Here is a 22,631-nt window from a genome sequence, read left to right as displayed (position 1 = left end):
ACAGCTTTCCTTCTTCCTTATGACTGAAGCAAAGCATATGCTCAGTAGTTCAGCTTACTTTTTAAACCATCATCTGTCAAAGTCTCTACTTCAAAGCTGAGCAGTGGACCCAGTATACCATTTCTCTTCCTAACCCAGAAATGTTGTAAACCTCATACTTGTTCTATCTCTCAATAAATTTATTTTATGCCTTATTTCCCCTTCATATTCATTCTACATCAATACACATGCTGAGGATCAAACTATATGGTACATGGCAGATGCATGTAACAGACTCCCAGTGTGCAGGATGAGTGGAGGAACAGCAAGGAGAACGGAATGCTTACCCTTTAAGCTCAAAATCACCCCACTAATATCCTTTTCTACTTGCAGGGGAAGAGATAAGCGTACCCATAATTTCCCCCCGTGAGTAGAAATGGCTTTTCCCCTATCATCAGGGAGTGCAGAAAAAAATAGCTAGAGGGGGAGGGTTAAGTAGCTCCTCTCCAGATTCTTCCACTACACAACCTCCCACAGCAGCTTTAAAATAAAACAAAAATAACAAAACCACCCAGAGTTGACTGTTAAATGAGCCTGTCATGTAGCATCTAGTTTGGCCCTCGGTGACTTAGGGCCCCTCCAGAGGCCCTTTTTATTGGGCATTCATGATGATTTATGTCCTTGATGCTATTGGACCAGTCATATGTGATCTCGTTTTCAATACTGTTTGCACCTGCAAATGTGTTGGGGTAGTCACACGGTTTCATTTCCAATCAGCGCATATCCCATAATGTCCTGTTGAAATGCCACAGCATTTCATACCACAAATGTTCTGTTGCTGCTGCTGTTGTTGTCATCGTCGTCCTGCTCTTGTTACGCTACAGCCCTTCCAGACAACAATGATATGGTAGCATTGGGGTAACATTGCAGAACAATTAATAAAGCAGAATAAATCCGCCACCAATGCACTATTCTTGTGTCAAGAACATGTTGCAGAATATGCCCATAATAAAACACCAGTCTGGAGGGTCCTTTACACTTACTTTGGTTTCTTCTCCATTTTTCCTTTGGTTTTCAGATCTTTAAAAATATGCTATTATAGCTACGTTAGTTTTTCTTTTCCATTTTTTAAAAATTGTGATTTTTTATTTTTTTTAAAAATGACATTTGGCCCACCCATACACCACAGTGAACAGAGGATGGGAACAGACATTTTGGTTTTCAACACACATTATCCTGAGAAAGTGCAACCCAGTGTTCAGGGTCAGAAGCGTGGTGATAATGGTGGGAAATTCTTACTACTTCCCCATTTGAATATTGGCAGAAGCAGGTGTGAGGATCAGACTGTTAGTTCTCCAGTCCTGTGAGGGCTATATGGCGGACTCATATTACAGACACTTCGGAGCAGCAGGCATTTGGAAGAGCATGCCTCCTCCCCTTTTGTGCTGAGATGCAAAAGGTTGCTTCAGTTTGTTGTCCCCAAATGTATATTCCTTCATTTGAGACAAAATACTTACTCTTCCCCCACCTCCTCTCTTTTTCACTGTTCTGGTTGCAGAGGGGGGTTTCATAGTTATGGTGATGGTGCTTCGCCCAAATTTCACATTTGTTTAAAATTTGTCCAAATGCATTTTTGACTTCTAATGCATTTTGTTCTAGGGATGCTGCACTTTCTGAGTAATTGAAGAGCAATATCTTAAATGCAGCACTCGTAGGGCACATTCATAGCCTTTGCTGAGACGGTGTATTCTGTTTGTCCAAGTATCATCAGTAGGTTATGATGCCATTTCTGATGGAAAGTGACCCCTCTGCCATCTACCCACTTACCTCCTTCAGTTCCATTTCATGACTTCCTCCTCTGACATCTTGCAAATGATTTGTGTATGTGTGTGTCTGCTTCCTTTAGATGGCTTTATTTGCCATTTGAAGGTGATCTAATTCCCTACAACTCATACCATTTTATTTACCGGCCCGTTGTATTAACTTTCATTTTTGAGTATTTGTGCTGGCGTAGAGACCTCTTCAAAGCCAGGAGATCCCTGATCAATCTCCTGAATTTTAAATTTGTTCCTTTTACAGCAGCTTAGGAAGGGAGATGCTGAATCACCCCCTCACACCTCCACCCCCGAACTGCTTTCCCATCCATGGAAGAAAAATACAGGAGCATCTGTGGGAAAGCACGCCAAGGGGCTAACCCTGATTATAAACATGAGTTGTGAGGAACCCAGGAAGCTGCCTTAATCCAAATCAGACCATTGGCCCATCAAGCTCAGTATTTATACTGATAGTGGCTCTCCAGGGTTTCCGATGAGGTCTTTTCCTGCCCTACCTGGAATTGTTGAGGATCAAAGCTGGGAGTCTTTGTGTGCAAAGTATGTCCTCTACTGCTGAGCAATGACCCTTCTCTAAGTGAAGGGAAAAGGCCATGGCTCTTCCTTCCCCACAGGTGAGGAAAAGCTGAAATGGCAACCCCTACCATCCCTGCATCTCTCAGATAGATCGATAGATCGATCTTGGTCATGTCACCTCCCGTTTTAGCCTATATGCTCCCTTACACACTTTTTTTTTCTTATACTGCACCTTTCTACACTGTTCCATGGCATTTCTCATCAGTTAAAATACCAGCCTAAAGACCTACTGTTGAGCTTATCTCATGGAAATTATAATGGTAAAAAACAGCAATGCCATGCTGCCTCCCTGCAACTCACTGTTAATCTTACAGAAAGTTCACAGTTGTGTCCTAAAATGCAGTTGGCACAGATTATGACTACTTGTCAGAAAGAACATAGGAAACTGCCTTATTCTAGGAAAGATCAGTGCTAGCTGGTGGCTCCATGTCAGTGGGGCAATGGAGTCCACTCTGGGTTTTAGCCCAAACTTCCAAGGAGCTGTCCAAGGTGCAGATTCCACTGCTTTACTGACATGGAGGCACCAGCCACCACTGGTAAGACTACTTGTCAGTCTAGCCCAGTATTGTCTACCCTGCTGGCAGTGGTTCTGCATGGTGTCAAGCAACATCCCCCCTCCTCCTTGTAACCTGCTACCTGAGCCTTTCAACTGGAAGTGCCAGCAGTTGAACCTGAGACTTTCTGCCATTGAGCTATGATCCCTCCCTCAAAAGGCCCTTAAACATAAAGACAGAAGAACATTGGAGCATATAAAAATGTCTGGTCATTTAACACAGCACATATAAGGTAACCACTCCATGGAAAAGCAAAAGTAGCCGCAGAACCTCCAATTGCTGCGGTTACCAAAAAGGTTTCTATTGCAGGGTTGCTCTAAGACATCTTGCTACCTGAGGCAGAACAGCAAATGGAGCTCCTCCTCTCTTAGTTAAGGTGACTAGTACCTAAGGTGGGCCAAGTGATTTTGGCATTTGAGGCTGAAAAGCTCACAAGTGTATCTCTCTCTCTCCCTTGGAGCAAAAAAATTGCAACAATAATACATTTAAAAATAACAGTTCTGGAACTCTTTGCTCTGGGAGGCTCAGTCCCGTCCCCCCATTTAGGCAGGTGTTTGATCAAACAGATAAGCTTTTTATTCAATTCTTTGGTTTTAATCTTAATTTTAGTCTCTTTTATCATAGAGTATTTTGGGGGATTGTATTCTGTTTTATGGTTAGTTTTAATTGTTCGCTGTCCTGAGTGGTATGTTGATATCTGAAGGGCAGGCTATAATAGGGATGTGTGTTTGTCTGAGTGTGCGCGCACAAATTTTATATATTTGTCTGTTCATGATACCCAAATGCCTTGCTAAGGCTGGCCCTGCTCTTTTGGGTATATAGTTATGCATGGGGTGAAATGGACACACAATGCATTCAAAACGTATCCCTTTTGGACACAGTAAGCGTACATCAAATACCAACCTTTTCAGGAAGGCAACAAAAAGCACAACAATTGGTGAATGCATGCCCTTGCCCCAGTTGCAATTTATCCTGTCCCTCAAATTCCAGTTCATGGGAAATAACTGGATATCCTGTTCCCAGCAGTTAAAGCAAGCTGGAAAGAGGTAATCAGCATGATCCTGTTTCATGAGGATCTATTCTTGGGCTATTTTTTTTTTATCCACACCTCCTCATCCCAAGAGTACACACTTGCAGAGACAAATGTATTGTATGAAGACGTGGATAACCACAGCATCACTACAGGCTGTATCCATAACCACTGGGGTAATCTCATATGACACATTTGTGCATATACAAATGCATGCCTGAGAAAGACTGAGACTACACAAGAAGCAGGGAGACTATTTTGTGTGAATTAGCCCCTAGGCCCAATGCTGTTCAACATCATCTTCAATTCCTTGGATAAAAGAGTAAAGACGAGTATGCTCATAAAATATGTAGAAAATGCAGAGCTGGGGACAACTGCCAGATACTGAGGAAGATTGCTTTTTAAATCAACCTTAACTCAAATATATTAAAATGCTGGGTTGCAGGTAATGAAACTTTGTTGCCAGGATAGTGTATTGAACAAGATAGTGTGTTTGGAGATAGACATAGATGAATCTGTCAATTTCATTGTATCTCAGTTTTTTAGTCCTAAATTCGTCTCTGCAGCAATTTGCTTTAAAAAAACAAAAAACCTCATGACAGTTCACCAATATTTAAGTGCATATTTCTCCTAATATACACATTTTGTATGTAGGTTTGACTAAAATACACACTTTTGCTAGCAATTCTCCCTAATAGAATGCATTTTTATATGTTGTTATCCATTTTAAAGCAAACGTTCCCCTAATATCAGCATTTTTGTTCACATTGGTTGGTTGGAGAATTTCATCATAAAATTCAGTTTCAGAGAAGCGCAAATCCCAAATGATAATTGTTTAATAGTTTACTTGTTGGTTCAAAAAGTGTGAATTAGGTAGTTTCTCATTATGCAAACAAAATTGAATTTTCTCCTCCTAGTTTGAGGTCTATAAGCACAAGTCACAGATTATCCACAACAATGCTCAAGCATGTCAGCATAGTATTTGACAATGTTTTCATTAGACTGACACTGCAATCTTACACACACTTGTCTGAGAGCAATCCCCACTGAATCCAGTGGCACTCCTGAATAAATATGTGTAGGCAGGTGCTATAAACGAAACAAGAATTGGGGAAAAAAACACCACCCACTTTCTACACTGAAAATGCTACTGAAATGAAAACTCACAGTACAGTCACAGGAGATGCTAGGCAAGGAGATATTTACACAACCCACCAGACCAGTTTGGGTGGACCCAGCAAGAAGGGATCTAAATAATCATCACTGTAAGCTGCCAACCAAACCTTTGATTCAAGTGGAAAGGAGCAGCCAAAAAGAAGGGCTGATGTCCAAAGAATGGCGGAGTCATGTGGAGGTGACAGCTTTGTTGCTGCAGCATCAGACACACACAATGGTTTTTAAACAGAACCATGGCTTGCCTCTTACAGTGGCTGGAAATGTTGTGACCCAGGCTGTGATGGAGGAAAGAAAGAACAACCTCTGCCTGCATTCAAAAGTCTTGCCCAAACCTGCATCTGTGTAGCCTTCAACTGCAGCCAAGGTCACAAACACCCTTAGCCTGAAAAAATCAGCATCCTTGTATCTTTGAAAATTCACAGGCAGGCAATAAAATTGTTAGAGCCGACCCAAAATGTTACTACAAAGTAGTGAACAAGCTTTTGAGTTCCTCAGAGCTCTTCATCAGGCTGTATGTTAAGCAAACCAGGGAAGGAGGAGTAGGGAGAGAAAAGGGGGCTTGATATTGAGGTCACAAAGTCTGCATTTAATCACAGGATGGGGTGGAAAAGGTAATAGCAGACTTTCAGTGTGGTCCTGTACATATCTGTACAGCTCATTTAATTCAATGGCTTTACTCACAAATAAGTGAATATCAGATTACAGCCTTAATTGGATTAGGCTAAATTTGGTGCCATGCAGTAGTGCAGTGGCAAATTCAGAAGTGCATGATAGCCACAGCCATGCCCCCCCCTTTTGCTGCTGGGTTGAGAATGAGATCCTTGTTACTGCCTTCTCCCACCACAACAGATGCCCCTAGGAGCCAATCAGCATGAAAGAGGACAATGTTAGCCACTGAGAATCCTCTCAGTATCTGACTCACCTCCTTTCACTCAGATTGGCTCCAATTGGCAGGAAAGGACAAAGAAGCATGTTAGGAGACTCTTCTCAGTGGCTAACACAATCCCCCTTTATGCTGATTGGCTCATAGGATGCTGGAGACATAGGAACCCCACATAGGACCCAGCTCCCAAAAAAGTAAGGGAACTAAGACCCCAGATGACTACACTAATAAGCACTACAATAATAAGTAAAATTATTGAGAAAGTGGTGGCCTCTCAGCTCCAGAGTTTCCTGGAGCTGACAGATTACTACGACTCATCTCAATCTGGTTTTAGGCCGGGTCATGGAACTGAGACCGTATTGGTGGCCTTAGTGGATGACCTCCGGAGAGAGTTAGACAAAGGGAAAGTTTCTTTGTTAGTCCTTCTTGATCTTTCAGCAGCGTTTGACACGATCGACCATGATATTCTCTTGGGCCGCCTCTCCGAGATGGGCTTACGAGGCACTGTTTTTCAGTGGCTCTGCTCTTTCTTGGAGGGCAGATCACAGAGAGTACTATTTGGGGATTTTAGCTCTGATCCCTGGTCATGCGGAGTACCACAAGGCTCGGTGCTTTCACCGATGCTGTTTAACATTTACATGAAACCGCTGGGAGAGATCATCCGGAGGTTTGGAATTCGGTTTCACCAATATGCTGATGACACCCAGCTTTATTTTTCCTTCCCTCTGGATATGAAAGATGCCATCCTTCCTTTAAATAATTGTCTAACAGCAGTTAAGACCTGGATGACACAGAATAAGCTGAAATTGAACCCAGATAAAACAGAGGTGCTGGTGGTTGGGCACCGAACCGAGTTGGAAATAGGGAATGTACCGTTACTAGACGGAGTTTTACTCCCTTTAAAGACCCAGGTTCGTAGTTTGGGTGTCCTTCTGGATTCGGCCTTGACTTTGGAGGCCCATGTCTTAGCAACTTCCAGAAGTGCCTTTGCCCGCCTAAAATTGGTTCGCCAATTGCGCCCTTTTCTGGAACTCTCTGACCTAACCACGGTTACCCATGCCTTGGTTACGTCTAAGTTAGACTATTGTAACTCGCTTTATACTGGACTTCCCCTTAAAATACTTCGTCAACTGAAATTAGTCCAAAGAGCGGCTGCCAGGATGTTAATAGTTGCAGGTTGGCGAGTTCACACTACTCCACTCCTAAAACAACTACACTGGCTTCCAATTTCTTATCGAGTTCAGTTTAAAATCCTGGTTTTAACGTTTAGAGCTTTATCTGGTTCAGGCCCTAGTTATCTTTCAAATCGTATTTCGTTTTATGAGCCTGCTCGTTCGTTAAGATCTTCATTAGACCCCGGCCTTAATATTCCTTCTTTTTCCCAAATTCATCGGACTGGTACTAGGAATAGATCGTTTTCGGTGGTAGCACCAACTCTTTGGAATTCTCTTCCGCAGGAAATTCGTTCTTCCCCCTCTTTAATTAGTTTTCGTCGCCAAGTTAAGACCTTTTTATTTATTTATTTATTTATTTAATTTAATTTATATACCGCCCTAAGCCAAAAAGGCTCTCTGGGCGGTGTACATAAAAGATAAAACAAGCAAAATATATAAATACAGTAAATATAACAGAATCAAAAGTCAAAACAACAAACAACAACAACCAAGCAACATCAAAATATAACAATAATAAGATACTGTTTAAAATACATGATAAAAACAATTATTAAGATACATTTTAAAATGCCTGGGAGTATAAAAAGGTTTTCACCTGGTGCCGAAAAGATAGCAGCGTCGGCGCCAGGCGTACCTCATCGGGGAGACTATTCCACAATTCGGGGGCCACCACCGAGAAGGCCCTAGTTCTGGTCACCACCCTCCGAGCTTCTCGATGGGATGGCACTCGGAGGAGGGCCTTAGATGTCGAGCGCAGTGTACGGGTAGGTTCATATTGGGAGAGGCGTTCCACCAGGTATTGCGGTCCCATGCCGTGTAGGGCTTTAAAGGTCAAAACCAGCACTTTGAATTTAGCCCGGAAACAAATAGGAAGCCAGTGCAGACGGGCCAGAACGGGTGTTATATGAGCGGACCTTCTGGTCCGCGTCAGTAGTCTGGCCGCTGCATTCTGGACTAGCTGTAGTTTCCGAACTATCTTCAAGGGCAGCCCAACGTAGAGCGCATTGCAGTAGTCCAACCAAGAAGTTACCAGAGTGTGAACAACTGAGGCGAGGTCATCACTGTCCAGATAGGGACGTAGCTGGGCTACCAGTCGAAGATGGTAAAAAGCGTTCCGTGCCACCGAGGCCACCTGGGCCTCGAGAGACAAGGAAGGATCAAAAAGGACTCCCAAGCTACGAACCTGTTCCTTTAAGGGGAGTGTAACCCCATCAAGAACAGGATGAACATCCTCCATCTGGGCAGTGAAGGCACTCACCAACAGCGTCTCGGTCTTGTCTGGATTGAGCTTCAGTTTGTTAGCCCCCATCCAGTCCATTATCGCGGCCAGGCAACGGTTTAGCACGTTAACAGCCTCACCTGAAGAGGATGAAAAGGAGAAATAGAGTTGCGTGTCATCAGCATACTGATGACAACGCACCCCAAAACTCCTGATGACCGCACCCAGCGGCTGCATGTAGATGTTGAAAAGCATGGGGGACAGTACCGATCCCTGCGGGACTCCACAATGGAGAGTCCAGGGTGTCGAGCAGTGTTCCCCAAGCACTACCTTCTGGTGACGACCCACCAAGTAGGAGCGGAGCCACTGCCAAGCAGTACCCCCGACTCCCAACTCCGTGAGTCTCCCCAGAAGGATACCATGGTCGATAGTATCAAAAGCAGCTGAGAGATCAAGGAGAATCAACAGAGTCACACTCCCCCTGTCCCTTTCCCAACAAAGGTCATCATACAGGGCGACCAAGGCTGTTTTGGTGCCAAAACCGGGCCTAAAACCGGATTGAAATGGATCAAGATAATCAGTGTCATCCAGGAGCCCCTGGAGCTGGCCGGCAACCACCCGTTCCAGAACCTTGCCCAGGAACGGAACATTCGCTACAGGTCTATAGTTGTTCAAGTTATCTGGGTCCAAGGAGGGTTTCTTCAGGAGCGGTCTCACCACCGCCTCTTTTAGGCAGTCAGGGACCACTCCCTCTCTTAAAGAAGCATTTATTACCTCCTTGGCCCAGCCGGCGGTTCCGGTCCTGCCAGCTTTCACCAGCCAAGAGGGGCAAGGATCTAGAACAGACGTGGTCGCCCGCACCAGTCCAAGGATCTTGTCAACATCCTCGAGCTGCACCAACTGAAACTCATCCAATAAATGAGGACAAGACCGCGATCTGGATGCTTCATTAGGACCAGCTGCTATAATATTGGAGTCTAAGTCCCGGCGAATGCATGCGATCTTATCTTGGAAGTGCCTGGCAAACTCTTCACAGCGGGCTACAGATGAGTCTATACTATCCCGAGGGCCAGAATGTAAAAGCCCTCGTACAGTTTTAAAGAGCTCCGCTGGGCGGGAAAGAGATGCCTTAATTGTGGCAGCAAAATATCTCTTTTTTGCTGCCCTCACCGCTACTATGTACCGCTTAGAACAGGCACTTACCAAGGCATAATTGCATTCGTCGGGAGTCCGCCTCCATCTGCACTCAAGCCTCCTCCTCTCTTGCTTCATCACTCTCAGCTCCAAGGTATATCATGGAGCTGTATGAGCTCTGCATAGGAGGGGGCGCATGGGAGCGATCGTGTCAACCGCCCGGGACATCTCCGTATTCCACAATTCGACCAGGGCTTCGACAGGAGCGCCAGTCTTCTCAGTCGGGAAATCCCCCAGAGCCCTTTGGAAACCCTCAGGATCCATTAGTCTCCGGGGGCGGACCAATTTAATAGGTCCCCCGCCCTTGCAGAGGGAAAGGGCTGCTGTGAGCCTAAACTTCAGCAAGCGGTGATCTGTCCATGACAATGGGGTAGATGAAAAAACCCCAACCACCAGATCACCATCTCCATGCCCAGTGGCGAAGATCAAATCAAGAGTATGTCCCGACACATGCGTTGGGCCAGTAACAACCTGAGACAACCCCATGGTTGTCATGGAGGCCATGAAGTCCTGAGCTGCCCCAGATAAAGCAGTCTCGGCATGGACGTTGAAGTCCCCCAGTACCAATAGTCTAGGAGACCGCAACAATACCTCCGAGACTACCTCTGTCAGCTCAGTTAGGGAATTTGTTGGGCAGCAGGGCGGGCGGTACACCAACAAAATTCCCAGTCTGTCTCTCTGGCCCAGCACAAGGTGAAGACACTCCAGACCACTCGTCACCTGGACAGGGTGCTTGGTGAGTGAGAAAGAACTCTTATAGACCACAGCAACCCCACCTCCCCGTCCTTCGGTTCTACCATGATGCTGAACCGTATACCCAGGTGGGCAGAGCTGGGAAAGAGCAACTCCTCCCTGATCGCCCACCCAGGTCTCAGTTATACACGCCAGGTCGGCAGCCTCCTCCACAATTAAATCATGAACAAGGGAGATCTTATGGTGAACCGACCTGGCGTTTAACAACAGCACATGGAGATCCGAAGGCTGACTGATGGAACAACCAGCAGTCCTGGGGATGTGAGGAGAACCGGAACAAGTCACAGACACTACTTGTCTGGGACGAGTTCCCCTTACCTGGCATGTTCTCCTCACAACACCGTACCTCCCATTACCCGTCACTACGCTAATTGGGGCCCCCGAAAGTCTCCCCGGTCGATATATAATACTCTCTCCCAGGCACATATTAAAACAAATAAAACTCACATATACACACACACCAAGTCACATTCATCCACACAATGCACATTTACACCAATACACACAAAAATTCACACACAAACACACATGCACTTAATCAATCACACACTACAATAAGCATACATATAATACAACCAAACAATATTAAAATAACTACAAAACTTCCAAATAAAAACTCACATACACCACCAACTCAATCATTCATACATAATACACATTCAACCATATTAGTTGCATCCAGGTGGTATGCGCACAAACGCCAACTCTGAGCCTCTCTTCTTTCCACGAGGAGCGTCACCAGATGTCAACAGCGGCGAAGAAGTGAGGACCGCCAGGCAGGACACAGACCGCAGCGGCAAGGACGGAGCACCAGCACAACAGAAGGGAGTGCAGCAACAGCAGCAGCAGGGCACAGCCACGCCCACAACGGAGGACACACCAGCCGCAGCAACGACAGCGGGAAAGAACCCGCCGCCCAGCAACGACCGGCCACAGCCCCAGCGAGCGACAAGGCGGCCCAGCCACGGAGCCGGAAGCGAAACCCAGCGACAAAGACAGCGACGACAGGAGAGCGACAGGAACACAGCGCCGACGACAGCACAACAACAGCGAAAAACGCCGCGGCAACAGCGACGAAGGCCACAGAAAGAAACACAGCGCTGGAAGCAGTGGGAGCCGCGCAGGCAGCCCGGCAGGCAGCAGTGGCCCCAGCAGCACCCGCCCAAGCCGCGATGGAAACAGCAACCGGCAGCAACCGGAGGCACAGCGAGGCACAGCAGCAACACCAACCGAAGGTAAAGGCCCTGCTCATCCCCGACCTTGATTCCACCTCTTCCCCTGCAGAACGTAGACAGCAGAACACACACTACAATAAGCAGTGTTTCGGTTAGCTTTTGAATTGTAATGTGAGAGATAATTTATATTTTTTTATATATTGTATATTGTATAATGTGTTTGCACTATGTTATTGTTTTGGCCGCTTAGAATTCTTTGGAACTGAAGCGGGATATAAATTTTTTAAATAAATAAATAAATAAATAAACCCCTGGGGCCATGCAAGTTTCACCTAGAACTGTGGGACAAAGAAACACACAATAGCTGATCCCCCATTTTTGAAATATGAAACTCAGCAATTACTCAGATCTGTCTCCACCCTTAAGGAAAACATACAGATTCCTTGTTAGGTAGAGAAGAAAAGGAGAGAGAAACATGGCTGTTTTTATAATAGCAAAATTAGAAATTAATTTTGGGTGGTGTCCTACATCAATAGAAGCCAATTTGGAAAACATCATCTAATTGTCAGAGGGAATGTAACCCTCAAAAAGTGAAGTCCCATCTTCAGATGGTAGAAAATAATATACCTCCAGTTTTAGGATTCCACTCCAGAATAGCTAAATTCTGTATTCTTCAAGACACAGACAAAAAAACAAAGAAAGCACTGATGGTCCAATAGAAAGTTTCCAAAATCCACAATTTGGCAATACCTTTATTAGGACCAAACAAAATGTCGCTAAATAGTAAGCAAGTTTTCAAGTTAAATAGAATTCTTCTGATGGGAATTCGGCAGAATGACTTTCAAAACTTTCAAACATAAACACACCTGGAAAGGTGTATTAGTATTGGTATGGGTTTGGAGTCGAGATAGATGATATCTATGAGTCCCCTTCCAACCTCTGATTTGGAATCCTGCGCCTGGGGGTGAGAAACCCACTCTACTGGTCAGATGAGTTTCTTTTATTAATCTAATAGAGTGGCCAGGTGGGTTAATGGGTCTATCAGGTGCCCATCAACTGGTGAATGGGCCAGGGAGATCCTTTTGTCATTGAAACCCATCAGGAGAGCCTCCCCTGCCCTCTTGAGGCCGAGGAGAGGCTTGTGTTTGGAGTTGTGGCTGGGAAAGGCTGGGAACTGGAGGCAGGCAGAAAGACTGGCTCTCTGCACCATGGTTTTGGGGTGTCTCCTGTAACCCTGATGGAAAAGCTGGACATTGGACTGCTGATGCTTTTGACTCCTCCATCTTAAGCTCAGGTTGGAATGTATGTAAATAAATAAACCATATTTCATAAAGACTCCACAGTCTCCGCTGACCTTCTTTCCCAGGAAACCAAACCCTGGGGGAATGCAGGGACCCCTGGAAATCTCACCACTCGGAGATTGAGGTGGCATGCAACAGTATATACAAACAAATACAATGTAATCTGTTTTGAAAACTGAATGGTGGGATACAGAATGTTTTAAATAAATGTCTTAGGTCTAGGATCTCTAAGGAAGCAGTTTCCCCTGCATCAGCCTGCCGATTTCCTATTATCTGAGGGACAGGCCCATTTTATATGCCCCATGTATGGCACAGTTGGCTTAGGTGAGACACAGAGCCTTCTCAGTGATCAAATTGTTAAATGCCTTGCCCTGGGAGACTCATTTGGCCCCCTCACTTGTTACTTTCTGTCAACTCCCGTGGAAAACCTCCCTGTTCCAGCAAGTTATCTTGCCCAGACTTGTAAAGAAACTCACAAAAGTCACTAGCCTTTTAAAAGGTTAGTAGCCTGTGTTTTCATGCTGGCTGCAGAGGAAATACAGGCTTCTAGCTCCTTAGCAGGCTGTGGCAGAAGGAGGATGGATTGTTCCATCTCTCCTCTGCTTGCCCACTGCATTTTTGGGCTGGTCATGGAATGACGGATGGGCAAGAAATTCTATTCAGTTCTCATTTAAAGCCAAATTGATCAAATCCGCACTTTTCAAAATCGCATGAGAAGTGAAACACAGCCAACCTTTGGAATTTGCACTTATCCAGATTTTGCAATGCAGTTCCCCAACTAAGCGATGTTTGCAAAAATGCGTGTATTAGGGAAAGTGTGCCGAAAAAATAAATATATTTGTGAAAATAATATATAAAAATGCATTACATTAGGAAAAATTGCTTTCAAAATGTGTACATTAGTCAAAACTGCATACAGGGATGTGTTTAGTCAGAGAAATTCTCACTTAAATGCCAGAGAAGTTTATGAGAATTGTAAAAAAAATCTGCAAATTGCTGCAAAAATGCGGAGAACCAGATTTAAGATTGGAAAACATGAGAAACGGAGAGAACCTAAATTGACGGATCTTTCCATCGCTAATAGAAAGGAGCAATCCATCCCTCCTCTGCCTGCCAGGTCACCCGTTCACCTGCATGGAATTCCTGGTTGCCTCTAGCTACACTGAGTGAGTTGTTAAATACAAGGCTGGTCTTGCCAGATAGATGATTTCTGATGTGTCTGATATGCTGATTTTTGTCTTCTGAGCCTGTCTTCATTTTTAAATAATTTGTATGTTTTTTAATATATATATATAATTTTATTATGTGATTGTGATGTTTTTACTGCTGTATGCTGTTCTGATGTTTTTACTGCTGTATGCTGCTCTGACAAATGTGTTGGCACTGTAAGAGTGGGATATAATTCTTTTAAATTAATAAAGAAATAAAAGCAGAATTCTGGGATTGTCAGTCCCCAAGGCATGTTAGTATAGGAAGCATAAATGAGATTAACTGGGGGAGGGGGGGAGAGAGAGAGAGAGAATTGTTCTTAAATGTTTCAGTTGATGCAGCCTGATGACATGGACCGGGATAGCCTGACTGGTAACCTCCAGGCTGGATTATTGTATTGTGCTCTATGTGGGGCTGCCCTTGAGGTTGGTCCGGAAGTTGCAGCTGGTGCAAAATGCGGCAGCAAGACTGCTCGCTGTGGCAGGGTATTGCCAACATGTCACCACGCTGCTGAAAGAATTGCACTGGCTGCCCATTTGCTACCAGGCCAAGTTCAAGGTTCTAGTTTTGGCGTACAAAGCCCTATACAACTCGGGACCTGGATACCTGAAAGACCGTCTTACCCCTTATATGCCCAGTCGATCACTGCACTCTGCAGGTGAGGGCCTCCTGCAGATACCATCTTATCAGTGGGTTCGTTCTGCACAATATTAAAAAAAGGACCTTTAGTGTGGCGGCACCTACCCGGTGGAATTCCCTCCCCTTAAATATTAGGCAGGCGCCATCTCTGCTATCTTTTCAGCGCCTTTTGAAGACTTTCCTCTTTCAACAAGCCTTTTAAGTTGAGACCTATCCCAGTCTGCATCTGTGTTAGAATTGCTTTTAATATGTTTTCTTTAATGATATGTTTTTAACCCTTTTTTTTTTAAAAAAATATGTTTTTAAGCTTTTTTAAAAATGTTTTTAATGTTTTGTTTTAATGTATTTTAAGGTCTTTTTATGATGTTTTAAAGTGTTTTTAGCATTTTTGTTTGCCGCCCTGGGCTCCTGCTGGGAGGAAGGGCAGGATATAAATCAAATAATAAATAAATAAATAAATAAAAATGCTTGGGATTATGTGGCCAGCAATGTGTCTTCTCAGTCCTTGACCTTCTTGGCTTATTAAAACTTGCCGAGGAGGTATGACCAAGTGAATCCAGAGTGTGATCAACATGTCTTCACAGGATGGGGTGGTCCCAGCCACCCTGAAAGAGGCAGTGATCTAATTGCTACTGAAAACGCCCACCCTGAAGTCTGGGTGTACCGGTTTGTGACAACTACCCGTCCAGTCACAAATGCCCCCTTTTTAGGGAAGGTGATAAAGAGGGTTATGGAGGCCAATGCAGTCCCATAGAAAGGCCTGAACCCAGATTGGAATGTGTCAAGATAATATGTTTCATCCAAGACTACTTGGCCCGATAGCAAATGGGCAGCCAGTGCAATTCTTTCAGCAGTGGGGTGACATGTTGGCAATACTTGGAAGAAGGAGGTGGAGTGCAATCATGTTATTCTTGATTTCTCAGCAGCTATTGATACTATTGATCATAGTAGCCTTCTGAGTCGACTTGGTGAGATGAGGATTGGAGGCCCTGATATACAGTGGTTCTGATCCTATCTCCAGGGTTGGTTTCAAAGAATAGCATTGAGTGATTCTCTTTTGGCCCCCTGGCAGTTATGCTGTGGGGTGCCTCAGGGTACCATTTTGTCCTCAATGCTGTTTAACATCTGTATGAAGGGGTTGGGAGTGGTCATCAGGAGATTTGGGATGAGGTGTCAGCTGTACCCTGGAAATGATATCCAACTCTATTTCATGGTAAATCTGAATTTGGAATGACTGTACAAGCCCTGGACCAGTGGCCGCACTCAGTGGTGGGCTGGATGAGGGGCAATAAACTGAATCCTAGCAAGACAGAGGTGTTGTGGATAGGTGATTCCCGAATCTGGATATTTTTTTTAAAAAGCCTCTAAAATATTGATACTAAGAACAATACTTCTATCAATATTTCCTCTTAGTTATTAATATTTCCTTTAAAAGGATTATTTCCTTCAAAAATTGCAACATGAATATCAATATTTCTTGCAAGGGGAAAAATGGATTGATCAAAGCAGCTGCTAGTGGACAAAATGACCTCAAATCGATACTGACCTGTTATGTCGATGAAATGTTTTTGAACTGGCACTGGCCAATGGACCCCATCCCTAGGGCTCACCAAACTTTTTGGGTCCGTGGGCACATTTACAAAGCTGTCATAGGCACCACATGCATAGCACAACCAAGTACCCACTGCAGCCTGTTCTACTGGTGACAATAGAATGTGTCTTTCAAGACGAATTTCTGGGCAAGAGCCAGCCCCTTACTTACTTTCCTGTGCCATGAAATCACATCCCACAGCCACCAGAGGGAACCAAAGTAGTAGGAAATGTTAAACTGAATAATCAAATATCACTTTTCCTACTTCCCACATGCTCAGATTCTGGCATAACATCATCTACACTCTTCCTACCTCTGAATGCTCTCAGAACTCAGTGATTGCATATCTGCAGAATCTGCCCTTTCCAACTTTAATTATCTGCATGTCAAAATAGCTATCAAATGGTTTGGTATCTGTTGGACATTATTGGTGATATCTGGGTTGGGTTAAAGGACAGCAAGGTCCTAAGATGAATCATCTTCTCTGGCTGACTGTATATATCTGTGCTTTGCTCTGGCCTAGCACAGCACAAGTATGGTGGCTAGGTAGTCACCCCCTCCTTAACATCATGATCACATCACAAACTACATTGCTTGTATTTGAATGTTCTTCCAGAAACCAACAGTATCAATGCTTTGTTCCTGTATGATTAAGGGGGAAAGCCGTCATATTCATGGATGTAATGAGGAGAGTCTGATGCAGTATATCAGAGGCTTGCACGAAAACTAACTTATTGGAAGAGCATCTGCTTTGCATGCAGATGGTCTGAGTTCAATTCCTGGCATCACCAGTTAAAAGGATCAGATAGCAGATGCTGATAGAACAGACCTCTGTTACGAGGGAGGGCCATGGAGCCTGCTAAAACTACAATTCCCACACCACACCCCTTCTTATGTGACTCGTCATGCAATCCAGAGGTAGTGTGCAAAGGGTAACAAGGACAGCTGTTGAGACATAAAAGTAACTAACTGCATAAATGTTCTGCATAAATCTTATTTCTTCCTTTGGCAGACTTCCCTCACCCACAGTGAATCCCATTGTTCGTTAGGAGCCTTAGTTTTCAGGGTCAGGGATACACACACACACACAAAATCACCAGATTTTCATACCCTCCTTGGCAGGAGGGGGAGAGAGGAGAAAGTCTTTTAAAAACCGAGGCTTGAAGGTAGAGAAAAAGAGAAGGAAGGAAGAGGAAGGGGGGCCGAGGAACATCAGAGCTCCCATACATGTGTATGACGCTCTCAAGGAACGCATCAAGGACTGCAGGGACAGAACCGGGGAGACTCTGGGTCTCGGTGCAAAACCTTGAGACCAAGAGATTCCTTCCTGGTTTTGGATCAGAGCTCTTCCACATAGCTTCAGCTGTATTCAACCGCCCACTCCGGGCATAGGATAGGTAATCTCTCCTACCTTTCACCTCTTATAGTAATAGGGTACTTTGATTTCTTTCGTTTAAATTTATGAATGGGTTAGGATATTAATGATTAATGCTGCCAGGCACCCAAGTAATTCTGTAATGCTTTTCTACTCTTTCTCTCAAGAAAAGAAAGCTTTGCTTTATTTTGGTTTGGACCTGTATTTCTTGGGTTAAATAGATACACCATTTAGGCACATTTCAGGACAAAGCGCTTGTTTTATCCCTAGCAAAAGATCCCCTCCTCTCAAGGAGGTGTGTTTTGTGGGACATGAGGGTGGCAAATTCACACACTCAGGTTCCCAAGAGCACGTGTCGTAACACCTCTGCGAGACCCTGGAGAGCCACTATCTGGCACAGTAGACAGTACTGGGCTAGATGGTCTGATAGCAGGATCTGGTATAAGGCAGCTTTCTAGGTTCACAGATGAAAGTCATTTGACATGTGATGTAACATGCTTGTTCTCAGAGTTTGGAAGTAATTCATTACAAATAACGAATTACTCGTAATTTATTACTTTTTTCAGTAACGAGTGGGTAACTTCGTTTACAGTTTGCTGGTAACAGAATGAGTAGTAATTTCATTACTTTTGAGCTGTAACTTTAACATTTCCAGTATTACTTTTGTGCGTTACTTGGGGAGGGGAGCAGGGGAAGTCTTCTGCTCCTCTGATTGGTGGACAAAAGTCATGTACCTCATAATGGGCTTCTGGTCACAGTCACTCTTCCCTACTGCTCTTTGGGTGTTAGGAAGCGACGAGGGAGGAGGTGAAGAGCAAGTCAGTCATGGAGCAGAGAGAGAGAGAAAAAATTGTTTCAAAAATGGATGGTGGTGGAGAAGAAAGGAGTGAAGGGAGAAAGCCACAGGGCAAGGACGTGGATGAAGGAGGCGAAGGAGGCAGCTGCAGAATGGAGATGAAGAACTGTGGAGGTGAGTGACGATGGGGTGTGTGTGTGTGTGTGAATACTTTCTTGTCTGCCACCCTTCGTACTTTGCTCCATCTGAAATGCTTAAACTTTTTTGCTTGCAGGGTGCTTGGGTGCGTGTGAGCCGCAATGCTATGTGGCTGGAAGAGAGAGAGTGTGTGTGCTTGCACTGAGCAAGGCTGCGAGAGAAGCCACTCCTGCCGCCACTTTTTGCATCGCAGGGGGAAATGTTGGTCTGGGTGCGTGTGAGCCACAATGCTGGCTGGCTGGAAGAGAGAGTGAGAGGGGGTTGCATTTGGTTTGCCGTGCGAAGCTATGAGTGGTGGCTTCTGTTTCCCTCCCCTCCTCCTTTAGGCAGGCAAGCCCCACAAGTGCCTTTGTTGCTGGCAAGGGAAGTTTGTTCCATATAGTTCCTTCCTTTCAAAGTTCCAGAGCAAACCCATTTCAAACCATTCATGCACACACACTCCCATTATAGGCAGTGTTAATGCATAGAGGCTTGTGCAGAATTAATTAATTATCATTATTATTATTTAAAAATTATAATAATGTTTATTAAGGAAAAGAAAATTACAAAGTAGTACTAAAATAATAAAAAAGAAAAGGGAAAGAGAAAAAATGCTTTACATACATCACTTAGCTTTATTACTAATTATATAGAGAGAGATATAAAGGATAAATGGCATTTTGTTAAAAGTAGTTTTGCTTACATTTTATGCCTCCTCCTTGGTGTTCCAAGCTTGGCATGGAATGCTTCTCATACAGAATTAATTTGAAATGCTGCATATTTATTATCATCATAATCATCTTCACATCCTACCTAAGTTCCTCCTCTTCATTTTATTCTCACAACAGCCCTGTGAGTTAGTAGGCTAGGCTGAGTGACTGGCTCAGGCAGGGTTATTCAGTGAGCAAAAATTATGCAAAGAGGATCTCTTTTAATTGTGTTATAGGCCTGCTTATTTCCACTCTGACTGGGGAGATCTTGCAGGATGGGGAAGAGATGGGGGCACACTTCACATGGCATCACTGCTGAAGTTTACCCATATAGGAGCATTATCTAAATCTCTCTTATTTATTACAGACAAGCCGGTTGCAGTCGTAGTTGCTGCTGAGAGCAACAGCCAGTTGGTGCAGCCACTTGAGTCACAGCTCGTTGATCCTGAGGAGGTGAAACTAGAAAGTGAAGTTCACAAAGGAGGCCCTGTGGATGAGGAGGAGGACAACATGAAGCAGTGCCTGTTGCCAACAGTCACATCTGCAGAACAGCAAGTATCATGGTTTGGGTTGAGAAAGCTTGTACATTTGTGAGCCAAAGTGGGAGAAATGTTGTTGTAAAATGCAATTACTCCCTTCCAAGGATCAAAACTCTAAGATCAGCTATTTCCTCCTCATCCAATGTGAAGAAGTATTTAGAGGTGAGCCTTTATCATGCTGGTCCTCAAAGAGTGTCCATTATCTATTTCTGTATAAATTGTGAAGTGCCTCTTCCATTTTTTCTTGGATTCATGCTTTGTTCATCTTCTTCCTTAGAGGGTACACCCTGAGAAGCTGAGAGCAATTGAAGACACAACAAAAGCAAGGAGACATGGCCATCCTGAACCAATGCATGACACCCCTCCTTCCAAAATGCTGAAGCAGCAGCAGACAACCCTTGAGAGGTGGGGATCTGGCAGGGAGGCTATCACCCAGAGCAATCTCGACAGGATTGATTTCATTGTAGAGGAGATATTACCACTTCAGACTGTGGACAAACCATCATTCATTAGTCTGGTTTGCATTGGACTCCCAAAAGATCTCACCATCATATGTGCCAAGACTCTGAGAGACAGAATTGAGAAGAGAGCATGCTACATGAGAGAAACTCTTGCAAACTGAAAAGGTGCTGTGGCATATATAACAACCACTGCAGACTGTTGGACCAATGGCAAGAAGAGTTACTTTGGGGTAACAGCCCACTGGATCAACCCAACTACCCTGAAACATGAGGTTGGGGCCTTGGCTTGCAAGCATCTGAAGGGGCGCCATACATATGATGTCCTTTCAAAAACATTGCATGATCTGCATGTGCAGTACAGGATTCACAACAACTTTAGGTGCGCTACTACAGACAATGGCTCCAACTGCGTGGAAGCAGTCAAAGTTTTCATGGCCAAAGAACCAGCAGAAGCTTCAGACACCAGTGCAAATGACGATGATGGTGATAACCAGGAGGAGGAGGAGGAGGAGGAGGAGGAGGAGGAGGAGGAGGAGGAGGAGTTTCTGCCTATCTGTGAGATCCTGGACACAGGACCTGAGGCAGAGGAAGAAGCTGCAGACTCAAGAAAAGATTTTGTTTTACCACCACACCAGAGATGTGCTAGCCACACCCTCAACCTGGTGGCAACACAAGACATAGAGGCCATGCTTTCTGACTCCTCCATAAGTAGTCTTCTTGGTCCTTTCAAGAAACATTTTCATTCCTTGATGGGAAAATGCAGCAAGTTGTGGTCCAAGCAGAACCAGTCAGCACAGATTGCTGAGTATATCGATGTGCAGTGTGGCATGTATCTGAAGGTACTGAACAAGACCAGGAGGAATTCCACCTCTGACGTGTTGAAGCAACTACATGAGCTCCTGTCGACTGTGCCACTAAAAATCAGAGCTTGGAAAAGTTACTTTTTTGAACTACAACTCCCATCAGCCCAATCCAGTGGCCATGCTGGCTGGGGCTGATGGGAGTTGTAGTTCAAAAAAGTAACTTTTCCAAGCTCTGCTAAAAATGAATGCCATAATGGACCAGTGCTCCTTGTACAGGATCACAGCTGCTGAGACTGTAGTGGTGCAGGAATATAGAGAGATCATGGGGCCACTAGCCCAGTCCCTAGACATCTTGCAACGGGAGAATGGCATGTTCATGGGGGATTTGCTACTAACGCTCTACAATCTGGACCGCAAGTTAGAAGGGCTGGAAATCAAACCTGTGAGGTACACATAGTGTTTTCAGCTGCTGAGAGGTGTGCGTGAAGCCCTAAGGAAGTGGTTTGCAGCTATCTGGGAGGACAAAGCCGTCTTCTGGCAGCCTGCCTACACCCTCGCTTCAAACTAGAATGGCTGGAATCGTGCCAGGCAACCACCCATACCAACAAGTAAGAACATTAGGGAAGCCCTTTGGTTGGATTATTCCATGGGAAACGTCTCTAGGGAGGCATCAGAGGGCTTAAGGTGGTAGGCAGGGGCTGGGCCTTTTATTCCTGGGGCTCCTTATCACAACCTTGGGTGCTGCAGATAATCCTTACGGGCCTGCCGTGCTGGCTCATGAGTGTGGTGACTTGGTCACCTTCCTACCTTCCATGTCATCATCCACAGGCTCAGGCTGACAGTTGAACCTTGAACCAGGGGACATGACAAGCATCAGGAAATCAAGAGCAGATGGTGGTTTCCTAACATGTATGTGTTATAGGGTTGCCAGGTTCATGGCCTGAGACTGATCCTGTATCTTTAGGCAGAGCCGCCCCAAGGCACCAGGAAGCGGGGCAGTTGTCCCCTGCGCCGTGCTTTGGGGGGCCCCACGCTTGGCCTCAGCTGTAGCTGTAGCCACTGCGCCTCCAGGAAGGTGAGGAGCACTGGGCTTTCCAGAGCCGAGAGAGGTTTCCACTCGCGGATGACGAGCTGTCCAGCCCGCCAGAGGGAGAAGAGCGAAGCCTCCAGCAATCTGCAATTGCATCACCCTTGCAGCCCATCCCATGAGCCGCATGAAGGCTGCCATGTAAGTTTCTCCCCTTGTCTTGTCAGTTTCCTCCGCCTTCCACTCTCTCTTCGCTGCCTCCTGTCCCCTTGCTACCCTAACTTGGTCAGTAACTCCCGTGGACTGGTTTCTCTTCCCCTTGTGCCTACATGCAAACTGCTGCCTTTGCGTTGTTGTTGTTAGATCCTGTTGAATGTATTGTCATCGTCCCTTTATTGTCATCGTCCCTGGAGGAAAAGTCTCCCCTTCCCCATTTACTTGAAAAATCTGAAAGTTT

Source organism: Rhineura floridana, chromosome 2 (assembly GCF_030035675.1).
Source record: "Rhineura floridana isolate rRhiFlo1 chromosome 2, rRhiFlo1.hap2, whole genome shotgun sequence".
Taxonomy (NCBI): Eukaryota; Metazoa; Chordata; class Lepidosauria; order Squamata; family Rhineuridae; genus Rhineura; species Rhineura floridana.
Note: the sequence above shows the minus strand (reverse complement) of the source record.